Raw genomic sequence first — 17,140 nt, 5'->3', positions numbered from 1 at the left:
TTTAAACTCTGACCCAAAAAAGTAAAGATATATTCATCGGTTTGCTATTATTCACTATATAAAAAATGTGTGACATTTCTTTTAAAGCAAACAGTGACTTTTCCCTTAAAAAAGCAATCAACAACTCCTTTTCTTCTTATCTAAAAAAGGCAATTCACTCTCTCAGCCAACAACACATTGCTCACACTCATATCTCATTCCCCATCCTACACAACCCGCGCTGTCGCCATCTCTCCCCACCATGGAAAATCATATCCAAATAAATGCCAGCTCTATCAAACAAATGAAAAAAAATCTAAAGATACTTTAACATTGTTATCTATCTTGGTACTGCTGCTCATCTCACTTGAAAAGAATATTTACAAATGATAATACTTTTGCTCATATCTCTTCTAAGCAACCTGATGAACATTGTAGTCAATGATACGTCCTTGGTGCTCAAATGGTGAAGCTTCTACTTCACTCCTTGCTTTCTTTAAGAATTGGCACATATTACAATCAAGGACTCCTAATCTCTTGGGCATATATCACATCAAATGATAGGGCATTCTACACAATTGTTTCCTTCCCACTGAACCTGAAGTTATTAGCCCTACACAATGGAATTATTCATGTTGATCTTAACCTTGATGGTATACCTGGTGGATCTACCATTGAATATATCAGACTGCATATGAGGATATATGTGCCTGAATGTGATAGGGACCTGCATCCTTTATCCCAGGCTTATTAATCTTGGTGGACTCGATGAGGTCAATGTTGGCAATACTGCCATCACGAATTCTTTAGGCTCTTTAAATTCTGTGGGTGGCGTAGCTACCGAGATCAATGCAGTTAATTATGTCTCTCCCAAGTTGGTTATCAACTTCTCATTTTGTTCTAGGATTCTTCTTTTTTGTGGGCCATTTATGGCATGCAGGAAGAGCCCGAGCTGCTGCAGCAGGTTTTGAAAAGGGAATCGATCGTGATTTGGAACCTGTTCTTTACATGAACCCTCTTAACTAAGATTTTCTTATTTATACTTGTTTTACTTTTTTTCTGTTCTGGCTCGGTTATTCCATCTAGTCGAGGCATTCATTCCTTTTTATGAAAGAAAGATAAGGGACGGATATAATAATGAAAGAAACAAACGTATTCAATAAGCAAAAGGAGAGAGAGGGATTCGAACCCTCGATAGTTCCTAGAACTATACCGGTTTTCAAGACCGGAGCTATCAACCACTCACCATCTCTCCACAGCCTAATCCTTATTTTACTCCTACAAATAGAACATAGCCATATAAACAATAAAAAGATCAGCCTCATGAAAATCTTATATTCCCTGAGGAGGTTCTACCACGTGGAAACACTCTTTAATGGAACTTTCGTTTTAGCTGGTCATGACCAAAAAACCACCGGCTTTGCTTGGTGGGCTGGGAATGCCAGACTTATCAATTTGTCCGGTAAACTACTTGGAGCTCATGTAGCCCATGCCGGATTAATCGTATTCTGGGCCGGAGCAATGTACCTATTTGAAGTGGCCCATTTCATACCAGAAAAGCCCATGTATGAACAAGGGTTGATTTTACTTCCACACTTAGCTACTCTAGGTTGGGAGTAGGGCCAAGGGGAAGTTCTAGATACTTTTCCGTACTTTGTATCTGGCGTACTTCACCTAATTTCCTCCGCAGTCTTAGGCTTCGGTGGCATTTATCACGCGCTTCTGGGACCCAAGACTCTTGAGGAATCTTTTCCATTCTTTGGTAATGTCTGGAAAGATAGAAATAAAATGACTACAATTTTGGGTATTCACTTAATTTTGTAAGGTCTAGGTGCTTTTCTTCTAGTACTCAAGGATCTTTATTTTGGCGGTGTATATGATACCTGGGCCCCTCGGGGGGAGATGTAAGAAAAGTTACCAATTTGACCCTTAGTCCCAGTGTTATATTTGGTCATTTACTAAAATATCCTTTTGGTGGAGAAGGGTGGATTGTTAGTGTAGATGATTTAGAAGATACGATTGGTGGGCATGTATGGTTGGGTTTTATTTGTGTATTTGGCGGAATTTGGCATATTTTAACCAAACCCTTCGCATGGGCTCGCCGTGCATTTGTATGGTCTGGAGAAGCTTACTTGTCTTATAGTTTAGCTGGTCCAACGTAATTACATTAGTAACTTTATAGGTCAACATTTTCAAAGCATCATCCAAAGCCATTGGGTTTTTTCTCCGACCTACGAAAGTAAACATATATTAAAAAAAAGCTCATATACGTTATATATTCATTGGACTCCTGCTAGATGCAAGCATATGACCGTCTTTAGTCAGAGTGAGTGGCATCATGCTTTTTAGTAGAATGAGTTGCATCCCAATTTTAATAACATCTAGGCTTACTTGTAAATCACTTGTTGGTAATTATTCTTCAGAAATGACTTGTTAGGTTTTGTGATAATTTTCACTATGTAAAAAAAGTAAGTGACATTCTCTCATAGCAAACTGTCTATTTTCCCTTAAAAAAAGCAAATGACCTATTTTTTCTTCTTATCTTAAAAAAGCAATTCACTCGCTCACTGCATGACACAACTCTCACACTCACATTGCATCCCCACCAACCCTGCTTCTCACTGCCAACTTTCCTCGATGCCATGGCATTCAGCCTGCATCTTACTCTCACCGCGGTTTCCCCTCCCTCCCATGATGTCCCTGGCCCCCTCCTCTCCCCTGGGCTTCCTAGGCCAATTCCACTACGTCATAACCGAGGGAAACCACCACGACGACGCAACCTGCTGCTCACTGTAGCACTGCACCTTCTCCGGGTACGGCAGCCACAACCAGGTCACGAGCTTATGTGTTGACAAAAATAAATGAGATGGTAATACAAAAGCAATGTCCTCGCTCGCTGGTGTTGATGAAGCAAAATAAGATGATGTATACACTACCCTAATAGTATAAATTAGCATGCTAAATGAAGAAATACACCTAACCGACGTGGTAGTACTAACTATGCATGAAAGCTTTTCAGCCTACAGACTTTCCTACTCGAGAAAATCCATTATAATGGACTAACATACTAAGGACACAGAGAAAGAATTACTTCTAGGCATACTGATAGGACTTGTGCCTATGCATTGCTATGGGGACCAAAAATTGCTCCGTTAATTAACTACTGCTGAAATAAGTGAATCTACACACTGAAACGCGTCAGCAAACACTCATTTCAACGACAGTGAACACCCAATATGGTAATTTAGCATACATATTTTTCAAGGGCACTTTTGACATTCATATTTTGTAGGTCCATACATGCAACCCAAACTCATCTACGCATGCATGGGACCCGAATAACGGGCGTCAAAACAACAAGAATTGCAACCATGTTTACATCATAATTTACTAATTTAGAAATCTAGAAAATGTTAGTTTTCTAAGATTATCTTCAGCAAAAGTCAACTAAGAGATCACAGCATGGACGTCGCGCCACACAGTGCCCACACCCGAAAACCCTAACTCCATTGGTCCGGGAGATCAACGGGAACCCCAGGAAACCTCTTGACCCTCTCTCCCCAACTTGCTTTTTAAAATGAAATACCCTACATTTCCTGCCAATATGAATGCTGCAAGCTCAGCATTCTATTTCACAAAATGTGCGGGATAGAACTGTTAGACCGCAACAATGCAAGTATGAAAGATTGATGGATGGATGGAATATTACAATGGAACCTATATTACCCTATTGCACAAAACAGTAACAAGAAGCTAGAACCGGGTGAGAAAAAAAGAATATAACACTCATAATAATTAGAATCAGAACTAAGCTAGTTCAAATCTATCTTACAAACAAATACTCCCTCCGTTCCTAAATACTTGTCTTTCTAAAGATTTTAATATGAACTACATACAGATGTATATATACGTAGTTTAGAGTGTTGATTCACTCAATTTGCTCTGTATGTAGTCCATGTTGGAAATCTCTAAAAAAGACTTATATTTAGGAAGGGAGGGATGACAATGCAATGCCATAGGATATCTCTATCTGCCATGAGAAATACAACTACATATAGGAAGGATCAGACCAGATCCCATTCTCTTAGTATAATGGAGTAACAATGTAGCAGTAGTAGTAAATCTGTATATACACAAGAAACGGAAATCCATCCTAGCCAAAAATAAGGAAAGAGATACTAATTTGATTCATTATGATGCATGCTAAGTAATGGAAATTGTGTTGTTGCATATGGGGTTGTATGAACATCTCCAGTATTGTGAGTAAGGAACTGGTCATTGTAGTTGCCATGGAGCGGCATGTCTGCCCTTCCTCAATGTCATTGTTGTCCTCCTTCTCCACCATGATACCCGTGGCCTTCTTGTGTTGGAAATATGCCCTAGAGGCAATAATAAAAGTGTTATTATTATATTTCTTCGTTCATGATAATAGTCTTTTATTCATGCTATAACTGTATTATCCGGAAATCGTAATACACGTGTGAATACATAGACCACAATATGTCCCTAGTGAGCCTCTAGTTGACTAGCTCGTTGTGATCAACAGATAGTCATGGTTTCCTGGCTATGGACATTGGATGTCGTTGATAACGGGATCACATCATTAGGAGAATGATGTGATGGACAAGACCCAATCCTAAGCATAGCACAAAGGTCGGTTAGTTCATTTGCTAGAGTTTTTCCAATGTCAAGTATCTCTTCCTTAGACCATGAGATCGTGTAACTCCCAGATACCGTAAGAGTGCTTTGGGTGTACCAAACGTCACAACGTAACTGGGTGATTATAAAGGTGCATTACAGGTATCTCCGAAAGTGTCTGTTGGGTTGACACGGATCGAGACTGGGATTTGTCACTCCGTATGACGGAGAGGTATCTCTGGGCCCACTCGGTAATGCATCATCATAATGAGCTCAAGGTGACCAAGTGTCTGGTCACGGGATCATGCATTACGGTACGAGTAAAGTGACTTGCCGGTAACGAGACTGAACAAGGTATTGGGATACCCATGATCGGGTCTCGGGCAAGTAACGTACCGATTGACAAAGGGAATTGTATACGGGGTTTGATTGAATCCTCGACATCGTGGTTCATCCGATGACATCATCGAGGAGCATGTGGGAGCCAACATGGGTATCCAGATCCCGCTGTTGGTTATTGTCCGGAGAGTCTCGGTCATGTCTGCATGTCTCCCGAACCCGTAGGGTCTACACACTTAAGGTTCGGTGATGCTAGGGTTATCAGGAAGACAAGTATGTGATTACGGAATGTTGTTCGGAGTCCCAGATGAGATCCCGGACGTCACGAGGAGTCCCGGAATGGTCCGGAGGTAAAGTTTTATATATGGGAAGTTGTTAAACGGGCACCGGAAAGTTTCGGGGTCATACCGGTATTGTACCGGGACCACCGGAAAGGTTCCGGGGGTCCACCGGGAGGGAGCACCCCTCCCGGGGGGCCACTTGGGCTGCGTAGGGATAGCAGCCAGCCCCTAGTGGGCTTGGCGTGCCCCCCCCCTTGGGCCCATGCGCCTAGGGTTGGGGGGCAAACCCTAAAGGGGGCGCACCCCCTTGCTTGGGGGGCAAGCCCCCCACCCTTTGGCCGCCGCCCCCCTCTAGGGTTTCCCCTAGAGGGCCGGCCCCCTTGCCCCTCTCCTCCTATATATAGAGGGGTGAGGGGAGGGCTGCAACAACACAACTCAAGGCGCAGCCCCTCCCCTCCCCAACACCTCTCCTCCTCCGTACGTGCTCGGCGAAGCTCTGTCGGAATACTGCTGCACCAACTGCACCACGCCGTCGTGCTGCCCTTGGAGCTGCCTTCCTCAACCTCTCCTTCCTCCTTGATGGATCAAGACGGAGGAGACGTCGACCGTCCCGTACGTGTGTTGAACGCGGAGGTGCTGCCCGTTCAGCACTTGGTCATCGGTGATCTGAATCACGACGAGTACGACTCCATCATCACCATCCCCTTGAACGCTTCCGCACTCGATCTACAAGTGGTATGTAGATGCAAACTCTTCCCCTTGACTCGTTGCTTAGATGAACTCATAGATGGATCTTGGTGAAACCGTAGGAAAAATTTTAATTTTCTGCAACGTTCTCCAACAGTGGCATCATGAGCTAGGTCTATGTGTAGTTCTCTTTGCACGAGTAGAACACAATTTTGTTGTGGGCGTAGATCTTGTCAACTTTCTTGCCGCTACTAGTCTTATCTTGCTTCAGCGGTATTGTGGGATGAAGTGGCCCGGACCAACCTTACACGTATGCTTACGTGAGACCGGTTCCACCGATTGACATGCACTAGTTGCATAAGGTGGCTGGCGGGTGTCTGTCTCTCCCACTTTAGTTGGAGCGGATTTGATGAAAAGGGTCCTTATGAAGGGTAAATAGAAGTTGACAAAATCACGTTGTGGTTATTCGTAGGTAAGAAAACGTTCTTGCTAGAACCCAATTGCAGCCACGTAAAAGATGCAACAACAATTAGAGGACGTCTAACTTGTTTTTGCAGCGATTGATCATGTGATGTGATATGGCCAGAAGTTGTGATGAATGATGAATTGTGATGTATGAGATCATGTTCTTTGTAATAGGATTCACGACTTGCATGTCGATGAGTATGACAACCGGCAGGAGCCATAGGAGTTGTCTTTATTTTTTGACCTGCGTGTCATTGAAGAACGCCATGTAAACTACTTTACTTTATTGCTAAACGCGTTAGTCATAGAAGTAGAAGTAGTCGTTGGCGTGACAACTTCATGAAGACACGATGATGGAGATCATGATGATGGATATCATGGTGTCATGCCGGTGACAAGATGATCATGGAGCCCCGAAGATGAAGATCAAAGGAGCTATATGATATTGGCCATATCATGTCACTACTTTATATAATTGCATGTGATGTTTATTATGTTTTATGCATCTTGTTTACTTAGGACGATGGTAGTAAATAAGATGATCCCTTACAACAATTTCAAGAAGTGTTCTCCCCTAACTGTGCACCGTTGCTACAGTTCGTCGCTTCTAAGCACCACGTGATGATCGGGTGTGATGGATTCTTACGTTCACATACAACGGGTGTAAGACAGTTTTACACAGCAAAAACACTTAGGGTTAACTTGACGAGCCTAGCATGTACAGACATGGCCTCGGAACACGGAGACCGAAAGGTCGAACACGAGTCGTATAGAAGATACGATCAACATGAGAATGTTCACCGACGATGACTAGTCCGTCTCACGTGATGATCAGACACGGCCTAGTCGACTCGGATCGTGTAACACTTAGATGACTAGAGGGATGTCTAATCTGAGTGGGAGTTCATAATTTGATTAGATGAACTTAATTATCATGAACTTAGTCTAAAACCTTTGCAAATATGTCTTGTAGATCAAATGGCCAACGCTCATGTAAACATGAACTTAAACGCGTTCCTAGAGAAAACCAAGCTGAAAGATGATGGCAACAACTATACGGACTGGGTCCGGAACCTGAGGATCATCCTCATAGCTACCAGGAAACAATATGTCCTAGAAGGACCGCTAGGTGACGCTCCCGTCCCAGAGAACCAAGACATTATGAATGCTTGGCAGTCTCATGCTGATGATTACTCCCTCGTTCAGTGTGGCATGCTTTACAGCTTAGAACCGGGGCTCCAAAAGCGTTTTGAGCATCACGGAGCATATGGGATGTTCGAAGAGCTGAAACTAGTTTTCCAAGCTCACGCCCAGGTCGAGAGATATGACATCTCCGACAAGTTCTATAGTTGTAAGATGGAGGAAAATAGTTCTGTCAGTGAGCACATACTCAAGATGTCTTGGTTGCACAATCGTATGACCCAGCTGAATATTAACCTCCCTGATGAGGCAGTCATTGACAGAATCCTTCAGTCGCTCCCACCAAGCTACAAGAGCTTTGTGATGAGCTACAATATGCAGGGGATGGTAAAGACCATTCCTGAAGTATTTTCTATGCTGAGGTCAGCAGAGGTTGAAATCAAGAAAGAACATCAAATGTTGATGGTCAATAAGACCACTAAGTTCAAGAAAGACAAGGGTAAGAAGAACTTTAAGAAGGACGACAAAGAGGTTGCCGCACCCGGTAAGCCAGTTGCCGGGAAGAAGTCAAAGAATGGACCCAAGCCTGAGACTGAGTGCTTTTATTGCAAGGGGAAGGGTCACTGGAAGCGGAACTGCCCCAAATACTTAGCGGATAAGAAGGCCGGCAACACTAAAGGTATATTTGATATACATGTAATGTGTACCTTACCAGTACTCGTAGTAACTCCTGGGTATTTGATACCGGTGCCGTTGCTCATATTTGTAACTCACAACAGGAGCTACGGAATAAGCGGAGACTGGCGAAGGACGAGGTGACGATGCGCGTCGGGAATGGTTCCAGAGTCGATGTGATCGCCGTTGGCACGCTACCTCTACATTTACCTACGGGATTAGTTTTGAACCTTAATAATTGTTATTTGGTGCCAAGTTTGAGCATGAACATTGTATCTGGATCTCGTTTAATACGAGATGGCTACTCATTTAAGTCCGAGAATAATGGTTGTTCTATTTATATGAGAGATATGTTCTATGGTCATGCTCCGATGGTCAATGGTTTATTCTTAATGAATCTCGAACGTAGTGTTACACATATTCATAGCGTGAATACCAAAAGATGTAAAGTTGATAACGATAGTCCCACATACTTGTGGCACTGCTGCCTTGGTCACATTGGTGTCAGGCGCATGAAGAAGCTCCATGCTGATGGACTTTTAGAGTCTCTTGATTATAAATCATTTGACACATGCGAACCATGCCTCATGGGCAAGATGACCAAGACTCCGTTCTCCGGAACAATGGAGCGAGCAACCAACTTGTTGGAAATCATACATACCGATGTGTGCGGTCCAATGAGTGTTGAGGCTCGCGGAGGATATCGTTATGTTCTCACTCTCACAGATGACTTGAGTAGATATGGGTATGTCTGCTTGATGAAACACAAGTCTGAGACCTTTGAAAAGTTCAAGGAATTTCAGAATGAAGTAGAGAATCAACGTGACCGAAAGATAAAATTCCTACGATCAGATCGTGGAGGAGAATACTTAAGTCACGAATTTGGTACACACTTAAGGAAATGTGGAATCGTTTCACAACTCACGCCGCCTGGAACACCTCAGCGTAACGGTGTGTCCGAACGTCGTAATCGCACTCTATTGGATATGGTGCGGTCTATGATGTCTCTTACCGATTTACCGCTACCATTTTGGGGATACGCTCTAGAGACAGCCACATTCACTTTAAATAGGGCACCGTCTAAATCCGTTGAGACGACACCGTATGAATTATGGTTTGGGAAGAAACCTAAGCTATCGTTTCTAAAAGTTTGGGGATGCGATGCTTATGTCAAGAAACTTCAACCTAAAAAGCTCGAACCCAAGTCGGAAAAATGCGTCTTCATAGGATACCCTAAGGAAACTGTAGGGTATACCTTCTACTTAAGATCCGAGGGCAAGATCTTCGTTGCCAAGAACGGATGCTTTCTGGAAAAAGAGTTTCTCTCGAAAGAAGTAAGTGGGAGGAAAGTAGAACTCGATGAAGTACTACCTCTTGAGCGGGACAGTAGTGCAGCTCAGGAAGATATTCCTGTGATGCCTACACCAACTGAAGAGGAAAATAATGATGATGATCAAGGTACTTCGGATCAAGTTGCTACTGAACTTCGTAGGTCCACAAGGACACGTTTCGCACCAGAGTGGTACGGCAACCCTGTCCTGGAAATCATGTTGTTAGACAACGGTGAACCTTCGAACTATGAAGAAGCGATGGCGGGCCCAGATTCCAACAAATGGCTAGAAGCCATGAAATCCGAGATAGAATCCATGTATGAAAACAAAGTATGGACTTTGACTGACTTGCCCGATGATCGGCGAGCGATAGAAAACAAATGGATCTTCAAGAAGAAGACGGACGCGGATGGAAATGTCACCATCTATAAAGCTCGACTTGTCGCTAAGGGTTATCGACAAGTTCAAGGGATTGACTACGATGAGACTTTCTCTCCCGTAGCGAAGCTTAAGTCCGTCCGAATCATGTTAGCAATTGCCGCATACTATGATTATGAGATATGGCAGATGGACGTCAAAACGGCATTCCTTAACGGGCATCTTAAGGAAGAGCTGTATATGATACAACCGGAAGGTTTTGTCGACCCTAAGAACGCTAACAAAGTATGCAAGCTCCAGCGATCCATTTATGGGCTGGTGCAAGCATCTCGGAGTTGGAACATTCGCTTTGATGAAATGATCAAAGTGTTTGGGTTTATGCAGACTTATGGAGAAGCCTGCGTTTACAAGAAAGTGAATGGGAGCTCTGTAGCATTTCTCATATTATATGCAGATGACATACTTTTGATGGGAAATGATATAGAATTCTTGGACAGCATTAAGGCCTACTTGAATAAGTGTTTTTCAATGAAGGACCTTGGAGAAGCTGCTTATATATTAGGCATCAAGATCTATAGAAATAGATCGAGACGCCTCATACGTCTTTCACAAAGCACATACCTTGATAAGATTTTGAAGAAGTTCAAAATGGATCAGTCTAAGAAGGGGTTCTTGCCTGTATTGCAAGGTGTGAGATTGAGCTCGGCTCAATGCCCGACCACGGCAAAAGATAAAGAAGAGATGAGCGTCATCCCCTATGCTGCAGCCATAGGATCTATTATGTATGCCATGCTGTGTATCAGACCTGATGTAAACCTTGCCGTAAGTTTGGTAGGAAGGTACCAAAGTAATCCCAGCAAGGAACACTGGACAGCGGTCAAGAATATCCTGAAGTACCTGAAAAGGACAAAGGACATGTTTCTCGTTTATGGAGGTGACGAAGAGCTCGTCGTAAAGGGTTACGTCGACGCTAGCTTCGACACAGATCTGGATGACTCTAAGTCACAAACCGGATACGCGTATATGTTGAATGGTGGAGCAGTAAACTGGTGCAGCTGCAAGCAGAGCGTCGTGGCGGGATCTACATGTGAAGCGGAGTACATGGCAGCCTCGGAGGTGGCGCATGAAGCTATTTGGGTGAAGGAGTTCATCACCGACCTAGGAGTCATACCCAATGCGTCGGGGCCGATCAAACTTTTCTGTGACAATACTGGAGCTACTGCCCTTGCGAAGGAGCCCAGATTTCACAAGAAGACCAGGCACATCAAGCGTCGTTACAACTCCATCCGTGAAAATGTTCAAGATGGAGACATAGAAATTTGCAAAGTACATATGGATCTGAATGTCGCAGATCCGTTGACTAAACCTCTCTCGCGAGCGAAACATGATCAACACCAGAACTCTATGGGTGTTCGATTCATCACAATGTAACTAGATTATTGACTCTAGTGCAAGTAGGAGACTGTTGGAAATATGCCCTAGAGGCAATAATAAAAGTGTTATTATTATATTTCTTTGTTCATGATAATAGTCTTTTATTCATGCTATAATTGTATTATCCGGAAATCGTAATACACGTGTGAATACATAGACCACAATATGTCCCTAGTGAGCCTCTAGTTGACTAGATCGTTGTGATCAACAGATAGTCATGGTTTCCTGGCTATGGACATTGGATGTCGTTGATAACGGGATCACATCATTAGGAGAATGATGTGATGGACAAGACCCAATCCTAAGCATAGCACAAAGGTCGGTTAGTTCGTTTGCTAGAGTTTTTCCAATGTCAAGTATCTCTTCCTTAGACCATGAGATCGTGTAACTCCCGGATACCGTAAGAGTGCTTTGGGTGTATCAAACGTCACAACGTAACTGGGTGATTATAAAGGTGCATTACAGGTATCTCCGAAAGTGTCTGTTGGGTTGACACGGATCGAGACTGGGATTTGTCACTCCGTATGACGGAGAGGTATCTCTGGGCCCACTCGGTAATGCATCATCATAATGAGCTCAAGGTGACCAAGTGTCTGGTCACGGGATCATGCATTACGGCACGAGTAAAGTGACTTGCCAGTAACGAGACTGAACAAGGTATTGGGATACCGACGATCGGGTCTCGGGCAAGTAACGTACCGATTGACAAAGGGAATTGTATACGGGGTTTGATCGAATCCTCGACATCGTGGTTCATCCGATGACATCATCGAGGAGCATGTGGGAGCCAACATGGGTATCCAGATCCCGCTGTTGGTTATTGACCGGAGAGTCTCGGTCATGTCTGCATGTCTCCCGAACCCGTAGGGTCTACACACTTAAGGTTCGGTGACGCTAGGGTTATCAGGAAGACAAGTATGTGATTACCGAATATTGTTCGGAGTCCCGGATGAGAACCCGGACATCACGAGGAGTCCCGGAATGGTCCGGAGGTAAAGTTTTATATATGGGAAGTTGTTAAACGGGCACCGGAAAGTTTCGGGGTCATACCGGTATTGTACCGGGACCACCGGAAAGGTTCCGGGGGTCCACCGAGAGGGACCACCCTTCCCGGGGGGCCACTTGGGCTGCGCAGGGATAGCAGCCAGCCCCTAGTGGGCTTGGCGCACCCCCCCTTGGGCCCATGCGCCTAGGGTTGGGGGGGAAACCCTAAAGGGGGCGCACCCCCTTGCTTGGGGGGCAAGCCCCCCACCCTTTGGCCGCCGCCCCCCTCTAGGGTTTCCCCTAGAGGGCCGGCCCCCTTGCTCCTCTCCTCCTATATATAGAGGGGTGAGGGGAGGGCTGCAACAACACAACTCAAGGCGCAGCCCCTCCCCTCCCCAACACCTCTCCTCCTCCGTACGTGCTCGGCGAAGCTCTGTCGGAATACTGCTGCACCAACTGCACCACGCCGTCGTGCTGCCCTTGGAGCTGCCTTCCTCAACCTCTCCTTCCTCCTTGCTGGATCAAGACGGAGGAGACGTCGACCGTCCCGTACGTGTGTTGAACGCGGAGGTGCTGTCCGTTCAGCACTTGGTCATCGGTGATCCGAATCACGACGAGTACGACTCCATCATCACCATCCCCTTGAACGCTTCCGCACTCAATCTACAAGTGGTATGTAGATGCAAACTCTTCCCCTTGACTCGTTGCTTAGATGAACTCATAGATGGATCTTGGTGAAACCGTAGGAAAATTTTTAATTTTCTGCAACGTTCTCCAACGTCTTGTCCTTTTCCCCTCATCCCTTGTCAGATGCAGGCTAAAGGTTGTAATGAAGGTTGAACATGGCATGGAATACGATGATTGGGGTGTTCATTGGCGAAGCCAGGTTATTCTAAATGGGTGTACAAAGTTCACAATTTTACAAGTTTCCTAGCTATTTTCCAATGTATACATATTTGATCTATTTAGTTCATGCCTTCTTACCTAGATTAACGGGTGTACATATGTACATCCATCCCCTTGTGGCTCCGCCCATGGGAGCGTTGACGGCGAGCGCAAAGAGGAAGTTGAGATGGCGAGTAGGCCATGGGGTTTCAGTTAACACTTTGCATGCCTTGCAATTTTAGGTGACAAATGATTACTCACTTCAACAATAACATAGGCACCAAATAAAGTATCATTTGGAAATATATTATCTTGCAATCATGTTCTACATAGCAGGACACCATTATGAGATTATTGTGGCCAATAACCTATAAAACAGTGCTTGCTTGTCAAAAGGGAGAAGTGGTCTCAATAAATATCCTTGGATCCCTACATACCTTGCACTCACAAGATTTAGAAGAGCAATGAATAGAGCAGTACTCTCTGATCTCATTGTTATTACCAATGTTTAGAAAGCATTCATCTCCTGGCCGAACAGGAGGAAAAGGCATTGATGGTCTGCACAAAGCACATGGTGTCTGCAACAACAGAACAACATAAGTATCTCCTTCTGCGCATTTCATTTGTTAGTACGGACCACTTAAGAAAGCCTGAGATCAAATACCTGTCCAAGGAACAAGACATTAGAATAGAAAATATGGGCACTATGGTGTGCGTCAAGGAGACAACCACCTTTCCCGAACTCAGCTTCCTGTTTGTGCGACTCGAGCCTTCAGGGGCAATGTTCTTTTTCCTTCCTCCCTTAGTTCCATAGCAGGTGGGTTGGTGTTGGATTGATGTGCCTTGGCCTTCTTCTAGAAAAGCACATTGGCTTAGCTTCAGCTTCACATGTAGTTAACTGAAGGAAAAAAGATAACATGTTATATACATGTGCATACTTTAGCCAATCAAAGTAATTTTTTGAAAGTTTTTTTGAGCTATTGAATTTATAAGTCGGTCGGGCATATATTACAACACTAAAAGCCTCTTCTGCTGCTCCGTCAATAATAGCAAGGAAAGCAAGCAAGTGAACAAAATACAGTGATGTGGGTGTAGATCGTCAGGATTTCATCATTGCATACCATATTTGTCTGGATACTACAAATGCAAGCACCGGTATACCCTCTAAAACTGGCTATCCCTATCCATTGGGTGGCTATCCACTAAACTAAACACATCCTCCATGTCTCTCCGCAGCACTTTATTAGGTTCTAAAAATCCCCACCCTATTATCACTGCGTGTAGATCTTATTTTTAAAATTTCAAAATTAATTTCCTAAACACCGCTTGGCAACACATAATTCATGCCAGTGCAATGGGCCCTCCATCCACATTCTAGGCGACACTGCTTCACCACACCCATAGGCTCCATCTTAGCTCCGACAGTTGACATACGAAAAATAAGCTTAGTTGTGTTTGATGATCATGAAATGGAAAGGCATTCTTCATTCTTTGATTTGTCTTCGCCATGCTCCTAAGACATCCTCCTATTTTATCTCCTCCTCTCCATTGTTGTGTGCCATCACAAGCCTCCTACAGAAAAGAGATATGTACGTAGAGAGAGAAAGCCATGTTAACATAATCACACAAATTATATTCTTCTCTCCCTGCCATTTTCTTCATTGAACCCTCGCTCAGCTTCCGACTCCGTCCCATTCCATTTATATGGCAGCTACCACCACCATAGCTTCCAGAAAACACACATATTGTTCTTACTCTACTCACGAATGAACACGAGGAATATTTGCAAGTGCTGGAACAATAGCTTCGCAATCTTCTCTTACCATCTTAAATGACCAAGCCAATTACATGCCAACATGAGAAGATAAATAAAATGGAAATATGCAAGCTCACTACCCATTGCACAAACTCGCATGATAGATTAAGCAAGTAAATGTCTAACCATACCAGCAGAAAAAGGCAGGAAACAACACGTTGTAGGCAAAAATTAGTAATGAGCAGAGGAAATTAGTAACGAGAAAATAAATCTGAGAGGAAACCTCTGAACTAATTGTCTATAGTGTTCAATGGCAATGAAAATGACACCTTCATGTTCAAGAAAATCAATCCACGTCAATCCTGAAAATGTCGTTCCTTCAAATGGGGCCAAGAATGTGATCCTGGTCTTGCCGCCCTATCGCCAGAGCAAACAAAAATCAACCATATTTTGTATCCAGTCTTGGTATAGAAAGGCACCACCGCTTCAAGACCGCCACTGTTCCATGACTCAAAAAATAACATTAGATGTAAAGCATTGCAGTTTAAGCACCAAAGCAAATAGTCCTAGATCACGTGCATTCATTATTTGACGCCAAGTAGAGGGTCATTTGCTGATGTAAACTGAGAAATAAATTAAATGATGCGTTGATTTTTCGCAGCAAAGCACATATGAAAAACTATGCGACATACTGATTGAAACACCAGACATCTGTATTTCATCAAATTGCACACACCTGGTACCGGCTCTAGAAGGAAAGGGTGATGGAGACCATGTGTTTCACCTAGGCACACCCTCGAACACTGCCTTGTCAAGCTTTGTTGGTAAAGATCAATTTGGCAGCCTTGGGAACCAGTGATTCAACACATAAAAAAGAGGTACAATGGGAAGGGCACTTACAGAGTAGAAGATGTAAATCCAATAGGTTCCCTGCACCTGCAATGAACCAAATAAAGTTACACAATGCTCCAAAACCCGAGGGCAGTGAAAATTAGAAGCATCAGGATAGGGAGCATTGAAGATTATGGATGAACCAAATGGCCTCTGAATCTGCGGCAAACCACTTCACACCCTTCGCCCCAGCAAAGAGCCAAGTCTGAAGGTCCTCCAGATTCTGTTATGCTATCACATCATGCATTAGCCCATGAAATTTGCATCTCTGTGGCTGAAAGTACAACCAAGTTCGTATAAAGAATGATTCTAACAAACATTGTGAAAGTAATACCCACTCGTGGATCCTTATCCTTATGTAGGAATAGGCAGCTTGGACTTTTTGTAGACACAGTGCATAGTATTTTAAATTCTTCAGACTTTGATTTCCCTCAATTTTTCTACCTGCGAAAATTAAGAATAAGGGATAACAATCTCGCAACAACAGTGTACAAAATCAGCTTTGGTACGTATGTGCAAAATCAGATGCCATAGCGATATTTGTGGGAAGAAAGAAGGGGACGATTGGAGCAGGATCCTACCGACGTCCAAATCAATGGACAATGGCACCACCACAGCGTTCGTTCGAGGAAGTTCTCCAGCAACGCGACGCACACCCTGTCCCACCCGCCGCGCTTCAGCCTCTTACGTCCGTGGCGGTGATCCAGTACCGTGGCGGCGATCCCATACAGTGAAGACTTCCGTACGTCGGAGGCAGCGAGATCGCACGAGATCCAGCTGTGAGTTCGGCAGCGGCGGCTGTGAGATTGCACGAAATCCGACTGTGAGTTCGGCGGCGGCGGTGGCAGCTGTGAGATCGCACGAGATCCGGCTGCGTCAGTTGGAACTTGGATCGCAGGACGGCGGCGGTGTTGGCCACGCGGGGGCGTCGGTGCGGAGCAGGCGGGGCGCGAGGAAGGAGGAGAGGCGCCGGTGTGCGGCCGCGTCGGGAGCCGGAGCTTGATCTCGACCTCCATGGGGTTGGGGTTGCGGCTAGGGCTGGAGGGCGGGGGCTGGAAGGGGCGGGCGGTGGCGTCTACTCTGAGAGTTCTAGGGATCGGTGCAGCGGACGAAAAAACCTACGAAAAAATCAGTGGAAGGTGGAACGAAAAAAAACCAGGCGAGGTGGGACGAAAAAAAACCAGACGAAAATGGTGGGATGAAAATAAAACCCAGAACGCGACCTACCAACTGAGACATTAGAGTAGAGACTACTACTATGCTGCTGCTACTGCTGC

At 44.5% G+C, this 17,140-nt stretch overlaps 1 long non-coding RNA gene and 1 pseudogene across 10 annotated transcripts; one reads left to right on the top strand and one right to left on the bottom strand.

The window, feature by feature from the left end:
* Nucleotides 1–1,297: 1,297 nt before the first annotated feature.
* On the top strand, nucleotides 1,298–2,141 carry LOC119350374 (annotated as a pseudogene).
* A 1,874-nt stretch (nucleotides 2,142–4,015) lies between these two features.
* LOC119335251 lies at nucleotides 4,016–16,926 on the bottom strand. Of its 10 annotated transcripts, none has more exons than XR_005161768.1 (7): nucleotides 16,445–16,926; nucleotides 15,709–16,307; nucleotides 15,302–15,470; nucleotides 13,881–14,114; nucleotides 13,654–13,794; nucleotides 13,316–13,445; nucleotides 4,016–4,358 (listed from the first exon to the last, which is right to left on the bottom strand). It is a non-coding gene; the product is annotated as an uncharacterized LOC119335251 (long non-coding RNA). The 10 variants fall into 10 exon arrangements; XR_005161795.1 differs by lacking the exons at nucleotides 4,016–4,358; nucleotides 13,316–13,445 and having other exon boundaries at nucleotides 13,454–13,794; nucleotides 15,709–15,788; nucleotides 15,873–15,908; nucleotides 16,007–16,307; XR_005161781.1 differs by lacking the exon at nucleotides 13,316–13,445.
* Between the last annotated feature and the right edge of the window lie 214 nt (nucleotides 16,927–17,140).

This window comes from Triticum dicoccoides, chromosome 1B (assembly GCF_002162155.2).
Source record: "Triticum dicoccoides isolate Atlit2015 ecotype Zavitan chromosome 1B, WEW_v2.0, whole genome shotgun sequence".
Taxonomy (NCBI): domain Eukaryota; kingdom Viridiplantae; phylum Streptophyta; class Magnoliopsida; order Poales; family Poaceae; genus Triticum; species Triticum dicoccoides.
The sequence above is the reverse complement of the archived record's forward strand: the minus strand, read 5'-3'. Positions and strand labels throughout refer to the sequence as shown.